Genomic DNA, 11543 nt, shown 5'->3' with positions numbered 1-11543 from the left:
GCGCATACATGTATTCTCAAATCAATTCGAATCAACACCAATCTTTAGCTCTCATTACATATCTTGTATCCATTCTCTTTCTTTCTCTATCTTATACATCCATTCTTCTCTATCCTTCTTCCATCACTCTATCTTTTATCCTTGGTTCTGACAGTTTGATTTGAATTCTCTCACACTCTCTCTCTCTCTTATCCTCCTTTGTAACCATCCTGAAACCATGGCTGCCATTAACTCAGAAGAATATCTCACCCTTGTTGCAGAAATGGAGAACCTTAAATCCAAGTTCGCATCTCTTGAAGTAGAGAATCAACGTCTACTTGGGGATCTACAAAAGGTTACTATAGAGAAGCAACAACAACAAGAGGAGTTCACGCGACGAGTGCAACAGTTAGAGTCGACAATCGTCGTGTTATAACAACAAAGGGTTGAAGGTCAGGGACTTATCAAGGAGCCCAAAATTAGCCTCCCAGCTAAATTTGATGGGTCGAGGGCGCATTTCCGAGGTTTTTTGAATCAAGTACGGTTGGTGATTCAAATGCATCCCGCACGTTATCCAACAGATGCATCACGAGTCGGGCTAGTGGGCACTTTATTGACTGGCATAGCGTTGTCGTGGTTTGCTCCATTGCTAGAGACCAATTCTCCTCTACTGAATAATTTCGAGGAATTTATCAAGGAATTTAAGGCTTGTTTCGGAGATACTGATGGGGTGAGAACAACTATCAACAAGATTCGTACACTTCGTCAAGGTGATCAACTAGCTTCAACATATGCTGCCAATTTCCGTCTCATCGCAAGCGATATTCCTTGGGATGAACAAGCCCTAATGGAGCAATTCCTTTCAGGCCTTCGTAGTGATGTCAAAGACTTACTTCTTACCTTCCCCGAGGATCCAAGGTCACTTACAGAAGCTATTAGTCGAGCAATACGGTGTGATAATCGCCTTTTTGAGCGTCGATGTGAGCGACAACAACAAATAACAAGATCTAGATTCACACCAACTTATGCATCAGTAACGGCGCAATCATCCCCAAGGCAAATGTATAGCCCTGCTCCAACTCCAAGGCAAACACGTAGTCCAGTCCCAATGGATAGTCCTACACCCATGGAGATCGATATGACTCAACGACGAGGACCGTTGTCAGACGAAGAGAAGCAACGTCGTCGAGCAAACCATCTGTGCTTATATTGTGGAGGTCCAGGACATATAGCCATTCATTGCTCCCGTAGGCCGAGACGTCAGGTAAATCAAATTCACTATGACAATAAAAATGAGTCCAACATTTTAGAAGTAGTTAGTGAATCTAATATTATGAATAATCCACCCTTGTCCATATAAATTTGAAGTCCTAAGCCAATTAGAAGAGGAGTCAAACGAATAAGTCCGGCCAAAATAGGAGCCATTTGGTTGGACAACCCTAGATATGTACAACCTAGTATGGGTTCCATTTCTTCCAAGCATGTTAGTAGAGTCTTCTCAGCCCTAGTACAAGTTAAGACACCCAGTTGTCAACTTCATGTCCAAGCCCTCTTAGATACTGGAGCCAATTCTTGTTTCATGGATAGAGATTTTGCCCAAAAACACCAAATATCCTTGCATACACTTCCTTGTCCAGTTTCCGTAGTAGTGATTGATGGACGCCCCATAGCTTCCGGGAAGATATTTGAAGAGTCTGAGCCAATACACATACTCTTGGGTGATTTAGGATGTGTAGTTTCCTTTAACATAATCCGTAGTCCTGAGCATCCAATTGTCCTCGGTTTGCCATGGTTCGAGCTACATAACCCTAGAATCGATTGGAGGAAGCGAGAAATTAGGTGCCCTTTAGCAGAAAATATCATTGTCAAGGATCGAACTCGGGATTATCCTCCCAAAGTATATAGTTCTACCGATGCACCATATCCTTCTCATCAAATTTCAGCCATCACATTGCAACAATTGCACCAAGTGGGAGGCAAGGAGGACCTTTACTTATTTGCAGTATCAGTGACACCTTCTAGTGTCACTCAAGGGAATTCAGACATCCAAATTCCCAAAAAATATCAAGACTATGCTGATGTTTTCGACAAAGTCAAAGCTAGTGTTCTTCCAAAGCATCGGCCGTACGACTGTCCTATTGATCTCCAACCAGGAAAAGAGCCTCCGTGGGGTCCGATTTACAATTTATCACCCACTGAGCTTGAGGTTCTTCGAGAATACATCAAGGAAAATCTTGCACATGGGTTTATTCGACATTCAAAGTCTCCAGCTGGTGCTCCTATCTTTTTTGTGAAGAAAAAGGACGGCTCCCTTCGTCTGGTCGTGGACTATCGAGGCTTAAATAAAGTCACCATAAGGAATAGGTATGTTTTACCTTTAATCTCCAATCTCTTAGAACGCATTGGTGGGGCAAAGCATTTTACCAAATTTGATCTAAGGGGTGCATATAATCTTGTTCGAATTCGGCCGGGAGATGAGTCGAAAACAACATTTCGTACTCGGTATGGTCATTTCGAGTATACAGTCATGCCTTTCGGGCTCACAAATGCACCTGCCGTATTCCAACATATGGCAAATGACATCTTTCGGGATTTCTTGGATATTTTTCTAATCATCTACCTAGATGATCTATTGATTTACTCTAAAACACAGGGGGAGCATGATATACATGTGCGGCAAGTACTTGAACGCTTAAGGAAGTATGGTCTTTACGCCAAACTTGAGAAATGCAGTTTTGATTGCAAACAAGTCGAATTTTTGGGATACACTATTTCATCCCAGGGTGTTTTCATGGACCCGGCAAAAGTCCAAACAATATTGGAATGGAAACCCCCATGCTCAGTTCGGGATGTCCAGTGTTTCCTCGGATTTGCGAACTTCTATCGCAAATTCATACATAATCATTCAAGCATTGTGTTGCCCCTTACTCAACTCACCAAGAAAAATCAAGCATTTTTTTGGAGTATCGAAGCGGACAAGGCTTTTACGCAGCTAAAAGAGGCATTCACATCAGCACCCATCCTAGCACATATTGATCCTGAAAAGCCATTTACTATTGAGGCGGATGCATTAGACTTTGCATTGGGGAGTATCCTATCGCAACCAGGCGAGGACGGGCAGATACATCCAGTCGCGTTTCACTCGAGAAAGTTTACTGTTTCAGAGATAAACTATGAGGTGCATGACAAGGAGTTACTAGCTGTGGTCGACTCATTCGAGCAATGGCGTCATTTTCTAGAAGGATCACCTCATCAGATTATCATTTATAGTGATCACAAAAATCTCACATATTTTCAAACAGCTCGAGTATTAAATAGATGACAAGCTTGGTGGGCCCAATTTCTAACGCGTTTCGATTTCAAGATCATTTTTCGCCCCGGAAAACAACAAGGGAAAGCATATGCTCTATCTCGGCGTTCGTATCTAGCACTTCGACCTGGAGATCCGGCCTTTGACAATCAAAAGCAAACTCTCCTCGGGCCATCAAAGCTACAGGTAACAACAATTTATGCCACACCACTTGATTCTACCCTTCTTGACACTATTCGGCAACAACTTCATTCGGATGATTTTGCTAAGGATGTCTTAGCCCACTGTGGTTCAAGTCGTCCATCTTGCTCCACATTGCCAGGGTCATCTCAACATTATCAGGACTTCAAGTGGCAAGATGGTTTACTCTTCTACAAGAATCTCCTTTACGTCCCCGACGGATCACCCCAACTTCAAGTGTTGGAACATTGTCATGATGCCCCCATGGCTGGACATTTTGGTATTTCCAAGACCATTGAGCTGGTGAAACGTTCGTTTTGGTGGCCTCACTTGCAAAAATTTGTCGAAGATTATGTTCGCACTTGTGACACCTGCTGTCGCGCCAAAATACCCCGACATCACCCTTATGGCTTACTACAACCATTACCCCCTCCCAACAAGCCATGGCAGTCTATTTCTATGGATTTCATTACGGATCTGCCACCTTCCAAAGGCTTTGATACTATTTTAACAGTAGTGGATCGGTTCACCAAGATGGCACATTTTGTACCATGTGTAAAGACCATCAGTAGTGAAGAAACTGCAGATCTCATTATGCGTGAAGTGTTTCGCCATCATGGTCTCCCGAATGATATTATTAGCGATCGAGGTCCTCAATTTATCTCACACTTTTGGAAGCACCTATGGGCAGGCCTCAAAATCTCTTGCAAACTCTCTTCGGCTTATCATCCACAAACTGATGGACAAACAGAGCGCACAAATCAGACGCTCGAGCAATATCTTCGATGTTTCATTAGTTATCAACAAGATGATTGGAGTAAAATTTTACATCTTGCTGAGTTTGCATACAACAATACGGTCCACTCTTCTACCAAAGTTACACCTTTCTTTGCCTACACCGGCAACCACCCTCGATGGTGTATACTGGATCTTCCCGAGGTGTCACGAAACCCTAGTGCGGCGCATCACCTCCACCGACTACAACAAATCCAGTTCGAGTTATCGTCACATCTTCAGAAAGCGCAAGCACACCATAAGACCAATGCCGATCGACATCGTCTTAAGTCTCCGTTTAAGGTTGGTGACCGTGTATGGTTGCTTCGTCGTCACATCAAGACTACCCGACCGTGTGCTAAGCTTGACTATCAATGCTTAGGTCCTTTTGTCATCACGACGCAGATTAATGATGCAACATTTCGTCTTAACCTTCCTGCACATATGCGGCTTCACCCTGTCTTTCATAGCTCTCTTTTGGAACCTTGCCACACCTCTTTAATTCCTGATCGTGTCGTGCCACCACCGCCTTCTGTACAACTTGTGAACGGCCCCGAATACGAGGTAGCTGCTATTCTCGATTCTAAGATTGTGCGCAATAAGCTTTATTATCTAGTTGATTGGCTTGGTTATCCTCCGAGTGATCGCACTTGGGAACCCATCGATAACGTTTGTAATGCTGAAGCTTTGGTCAACGACTTCCATCGTCACTATCCAAACAAGCCCGACCCAACAATGTTAACGCCGACTTCCACTCGGTGTTCTCGAAGGAGGGATAATGTCATGAACACATGACCATTATGGCGTCACCCGGACTTGAACCTCGAACTTTGTAATTCATACTTGAAAACCTCAACCATTAAGATAGCTTATTGTTATATGAAACAATAAAAGCTACTTCTTGTATTACATTGATTATTGTAAAAACTCTAGATTATTCTAGAATGTTCTAGAATGTCCTAGAGCATTCTAGGTCTAGAACATTCTAGAACATTCTAGAAATCTCTAAGCTATTCTATAGGAACCTATAAATAAGCGCATACATGTATTCTCAAATCAATTCGAATCAACACCAGTCTTTAGCTCTCATTACATATCTTGTATCCATTCTCTTTCTTTCTCTATCTTATACATCTATTCTTCTCTTAGTATTTCATTCCTTTCTTCTCGTGTTCTCTAATATCCTTCTTCCATCACTCTATCTTTTATCCTTGGTTCTGACAGGTACAAACAATCGAGGCAGCATCACTGCACCCCCAAACCAGCCACGCCCCAACCCAAATAGAGACCCCACCTGTCAAGGCCACCATCGACACATTTCCAAAAGCGGACAGGGCACCATCACTCCAGACCTGTTTCTTTTGGGGTTTTCGTGGGGGTGGTACCCAGATGTGGGTAGGGTTTTGAGCGGTCGAAGGAGGCGAAGGGGGTGTAGACTCTTCCCATGCTTCCTGGTTTAAGGCCAAGAGCTTCTCCCTCTGCTTCCGTGGTTGTGGTGGGGAAGAGAGGGTGCGAGGGCAAGAAAACGAAGGCGGTGGGTAGAGGACTGTGAAAAAATGCGTCATCACAGAAAGCAACTTCTTACCCGATTGAAACGAGGCCAGTGTAGCACGTACGCCTTCGCCCGTGATGATACCCCAGTCGATTTTGTTTCCCTCGTATTCACTGATAATGATCGTTGCTTTGTTCTATGGCATACTTGTAGGGTTGGTATGCATGAACGCGTACTCCATTAGGATGCGAGCGATTTCTCCGAATGCCTTGTTGGATCCACCGTATGTGCGATAGGCCTTACCAGATATGGAGTACACACCAAAGTATTCCTTCAGGGTCGTGGAAGGGGGAATCTCTACTTCATGATCACCTCCTCGCTTCAGGTCCAAGGTAGCACGAATCATATTGTTGGTGACTGTGTCCGGGTGGATTCGGCGTGCGACCGCTTGGGCGTCAGGGTGTGTAGGGGCATCGATCACCTTTAAATAACCACCTAATCTTCGTTCCTGAATCCATGAGCGGGTTTCCTGTGAAGTTGCAAGAGGCATAATGGACTCGGGGTTCTGCTATGTTGAAGATTGGGGAAGGAGGATGAGACGAGGCCGAGACAGAGTGAGGGAAGGAGATGGTTGTAGTTCGGCAGAGGGGCTACGAGAACAAGAGAGGGCTTGTGAGCCAGAGCGGTGGGAGTGATGAAAGCGCTGAGAGCGAGAGGAGGCTTGAGAGCTTGGGAGCGATGGAGGCTGAGTGTGCAAGAAAGCGTCTGTGTGTGGTGTGCTTGGGGTAACTGTTTTTTATCGAACGCCTAGGGTTTTGTGCAAGAAGAGGATCATGGAGATTCTTGGTTGTGGGTGCCATAATAGGATATTATGGCCACACGTCCTAGGGAGTTAGTGTTGTGCCTTGGGTGTTGTGCATGTGCCTTAATATACTTAAGTGAATGTGAAAGTGACTAGTGTGTGCCTCTAAACATGACGTGATTTGGGTGATGTGGTAGGTGGTTTAGGTGGAACTAACTAATTGTTAAAACTATGCCTAATCCTACCTAAAGTACGCTTTGGAATGTTGGTGGGTTCTTACCGAAGGGGACATGTGGCCTCATTCGAGGCATTGTCCGTGCCGTGAGACTCGGCGAAAGGGTTGATTGGGGAAATACCCTGGTACGGTCACAGTCAGAATCCATTCACCCAGTTTTTGACAATTTCCCCGTCGAGGGTGCCGAGCTGGAACGTGCCATTGAACTTGTCAATAATCCAGAAGGGGTTGGTCCATCGAAATCGTAACTTCCCGGGCATGGCACCGAGTCGTGTCTGGAAAACGAGGATCGGTTTGCCGATGGTTAGTTCTTGTTCCAATCCTTTCCGATGTCGGTTCACAAAGGCTTTTCGTTGTCGTTGGCGCTGTTCAAGTTGGGCCATGCTCGCTACTCGATCCTCGCCAAGTTCGAGGAGTTGTTCTAGCCTATATTGTTCGGATTGGGCCTCGGGGAGCCTTGCTTTAACTAGAACTCGGAGACTCGGAACTTGGAACTCGATGGGCATAACGGCTTCGAGACCAAAAGCCATCCGAAAGGGGGTGGATTGAATGCTCGTTTTGAATGTAGTGCGATAAGCCCATAGTGCACTCTGGAGCTTGTCATCCCAATCGGTGCGGTTCTCATTGACGATCTTCTTCAGGATTGTTTGGAGAATTTTGTTAGTCGATTCTGCCAATCCGTTTGCCTACGGGTAGTATGGTGTACTTTTCTTATGTACAACCGCGTAGTGTGTCATAAGCTCGCGTATTATATGGTTTATAAAGTGCCCACCTTGGTCACTAACGAGCTCTATTGGGCATCCATAACGGCACCAGAGATGTTCGTACACAAATTTGGTTGTGGATGCTGCCGTGTTGTCTCGGCCCATTTTGTGCAGTAGTCCGTGGCCACGATGATATACTTATTACTGGTTCATGCCGCGGCTGGCTTGAAGGGTCCCACAAAATCTAACCCCCATTTTTGAAATGGTTCCAATGGAAGAATGGGTTGGTGTGGCATCCGAGCTTGTTCCATCGGTTGTCCCAACCGTTGGCACAAGTTGCACTGCCAACAGAACTCGTGGGCATCCTTTTTCGTTGTAGGCCACCATAACCCACTCTACCATACTTTCCTTGTTGTGAACTCTTTGACGTAGTGTCCACCTGCGATTCCTAGGTGGGCCTCTTGGAGGATGGCCTTCTTCTCGAATTGTCGAATTGCCTGACGCCATATTCCGTCCGAGCCTTTGTGGTAGAGGATGTCGGAAACGAGACAAAAGTTCCGGCTTCATACTGCGAGTCGTTTCCGCGCATCGAGGGGCATGTGGTTGGTAGGCAGGCCAGTACTAAGGAAATGGGTCATCTCCGTGATCCATTCATCTTCTTTGTCGTCTGGCAGCGTTGTGAGATTAAATAGGCCGACATCGGGTAAATCGTCATACGTGGGCTCGACAGGGTCCCCTAACTCAAGGCGGCTTAGGTAGTCCGCAACGACGTGTTGGACTCCGGGTCGATGTTGTATATGAAAATCAAACTCTTGTAACAGGAGCATCCATCGAGCCAGGCGACCTGTCAGGGTTCTTTATTAACAAGGTAAAGGAGGGCCGAATGATCAACGTGAAATGTGATTTTTCGGCCTAAGAGGTAATGCCGAAATTGACTGATGTTGTAGATCATACCGAGGGCCTCTCGTTCGGTGGTTGAATAGTTCTTTTCAGCGGCCGAGAGACGTCGGCTAGCATAATAGACTGGCCGATACCAATTTGGGGGCGTGCATTGCGTAAGTGCGCTCCCGATGGCGATATCTGATGCGTCCACGAAGATGTGAAAAGGTTCCGACCATATTAGGGGCTGTACAACTGGGGCATGCAAGAGCATTAATTTCAAAGCTTGGTAAGTCTCGTCCTCGATTGAAGTCCATTGAAAGGGAAGTCGATGCACCACCGCGTGTAGTGGTGTCGCGAAATCGGCCAGGTGGCGTATCATCCGGCTGTGCCATCTGATTTGCCCCAGAAATCGGCTGAGGGCCTTTGCGTTCGAGGGTGCGGGGGCGTTTAGGATGGCTTGTACTTTATCCGGGTCCATGGCAATACCTTCTTGACTGACGATGTGCCCGAGTAGGTTGTCGCTTGTCACCAAGAACGCGCATTTTGCCGGGTTTAAACTTAACCGAGCCTGGCGACATCGACCAAGACAGAGACGTAACTGGGTCATGTGCTCCAGTCGCTGGCCATACACGACGAAGTTGTCGAGAAAGACTTGCATGAACGCCGGGATATACTCGTTAAAAATTTCGGTGATGATGCGCTGGAACGTGGCCGATGTCGTTTTCAATCCGAACATCATTACTTCTGCCACGAAAACACCCCATTCTGTGACAAATGTTGTTTTCTCCTGATAATCCGGGTGCATTCGGATTTTGTTGTAGCTACTGAACCCGTCTAGAAAGTTGTAGCATTTGTGACCTGCCACCGTGTCGAGAACGCTATCTGTGAATGGGAGAGGGAATCCATCTGTGACCGTTGCAGCATTAAGCTTGCAGTAGTCGACGCAGACTCAAATTTTCCCGTTTTTCTTGGGGACGACTACAATTGGGCTTAACCATGTGGCGCGTTTTACAGGTCGTATGAACCCGACTCGAAGGAGCTTGTCTATTTCTTCCTTGACCTTAGCCGCATAATTGGGGTTCATACGATAGCGTCTTTGCTGAACCAACCGACCGTCAGGGAGAAGATGGATCTAGTGTTGGTAGTAATGAGGGTCCAAACCCTTCATATCCGTGTAAGACCATGCGAATACATCCTGGTAATCAGTGAGTAAGCGTATGAGGGCTGCTCGTTCGCCGGCTGGTAAGTTATTAGCAATCTGTAGGGTGCGAGGGTTCTCGTTCGAACCGAGGTTCAGTGTTTCGAGCATTGATGCCTTCACTCGTTGGGAGATGGCGAGTTCACGTTCAAAAGCATCCCGAGCGTGTCGTCATTCTGCGATGGTGGTGGGATCTGGCTCGTCCTGGGGAGGTGTATTCTCCGTGACCTCCTCGCCTAGAGGTGTGCCGACGGCCGATATCGCGTCGATTTCGAAGAAGGGTATGATAGTGGGATGATCTTCTAGGAAGTTCTCCACCTCGTCATCGGCTAACCCGTCGAGCATGTGCACACCTTTCGTGTATAACAGCAAGGTGTTGTGGGGCGTGGTTACACGTTCTTTGGTTATGATCCGGACCTTGGTCTTTCCTCGTCGAAACGAAATCATGTTGCGATGCCAATGCTGTTTGATATTTGCTGTGCGCAACCATGGTCTTCCAAGTAACATTGGGTAGGCGCCCTGTGCTTCGAGTCGTAATACAATGGCCTAGATAGTGAACATGTGGCCTCCTAGAGTAAAGTCGAGGTGGCGGATTAATCCGATGGGGCGAACCGACTGTGTATCGGCCATCCGAAGCCAAAAGGGGCAAGGTTCCCATTGACTCAGGCCGAGTTTATGACAGGTAGCCTCGCTGATGACATTCACGCTAGAGCCGCCGTCGATTATGCACTCGTGCAGGTCTCGTTGTCGTGAAGAAAACCATCGTATGGTAGATAGGTAGGCACAAAGGTTAGATCCTAGGTAGCAATATTCTATAAGGGAAATCGAGGAGTATCTCTGTCCGAAAGGACAGAGAATTAATGTGATGTAAACAGGTGAAACGGCCTCCCTCCTTGAGCTATAAAGGAGAGGGAGACGAGGGGAGAGAGGGTATCGCGCGCTAAAAGGAACGAAGTGCTGTCAGACTGGGGGGGGCTCTTCTTCTCTGTCGTTCTCCATAGGTTTCTTTGGCGCAAGTTCTCAAGAGGCTGATCTTGCTCTGCGGAACGCCCATGTGCTTCCGGAAGGATCTCCATCTTGCTCTCCTGTGTGTGTGGGTGATCAGGCGTCGGCATCCACCTCGCCGACATGGTCGGTTGTAACCATTCGAGTCATCTGTATACATTTATATACATACGCTAGTGTTCTCAACTCGTGTCTCCTGTGTTGTTGGGCCGCGTCCCCGTGCACTTCTCTGTCTATACATGTGTGAGCGTCTCTCTCTCTCTCTCTCTCTCTCTCCCTCTTCTCACCTATTCCTCGGTCCAAGACCCCAGTGGTCCCGCCTTGTTCTCCACGCACGCCCGTAACAACGCGACATATTTGGTGAACCCGACGTGAACAGACGGTAGAGGAGTAGAAGATGAGGGGGTCGGACCTTGCAGAAGCCATGGCTTCGGATGTAGACCGTATAGTGAGTGCGCGCGAAGGCACTGGCGCCCTTGATAGGGCTATCGAGGCGGTTGTCGGTACGATTGGCCGGTTTAGTGGAAAGGATGCCACGAGCTACTTGGCGTCCTACCGGGCTGAGATGGTAATGAGGGACATTCCGGAAGAGAGGCGTCTAGCCGGGTTCCCTCGAGTGGCGATGCCAGGTATCCATACGGAGGTTCTCGAGGTACGGGCCGAGAGCCGGACCTGGGAGGAGTTCGAAGGTCGGCTCCTTGAAAGATACGAGCTTGAAGATGCGCTTCGACTTTCGAAGCGGGACTTCATGGAGTGGGTGGAGACCCCCGACAAAGGAAGGAACGCGTCAGTGCTCCTTCGGGAGTTTGAGGAACGCTTCGCGCGCCTCTCGGTGCTTGATCGGACCGTTCTGGACACAAGTCGTGTCCTATTGTTTGTTAAGTCGGTTGACGAGCGGGATCAGGAGCAGGTAGGCCTCCTATTGGAGACTGATGACGGGCTGACGGCCGAGTGGGCCGTGGTGAAAAGGTTCTGTGGCCAT

The sequence above is a fragment of the Azolla caroliniana genome, unplaced genomic scaffold (genome assembly GCF_043228905.1).
Source record: "Azolla caroliniana isolate FFs.n. ecotype wild unplaced genomic scaffold, voAzoCaro1.0.p SCAF_10, whole genome shotgun sequence".
In the NCBI taxonomy this organism is placed as follows: Eukaryota; Viridiplantae; Streptophyta; class Polypodiopsida; order Salviniales; family Salviniaceae; genus Azolla; species Azolla caroliniana.
The sequence above is the reverse complement of the archived record's forward strand: the minus strand, read 5'-3'. Positions refer to the sequence as shown.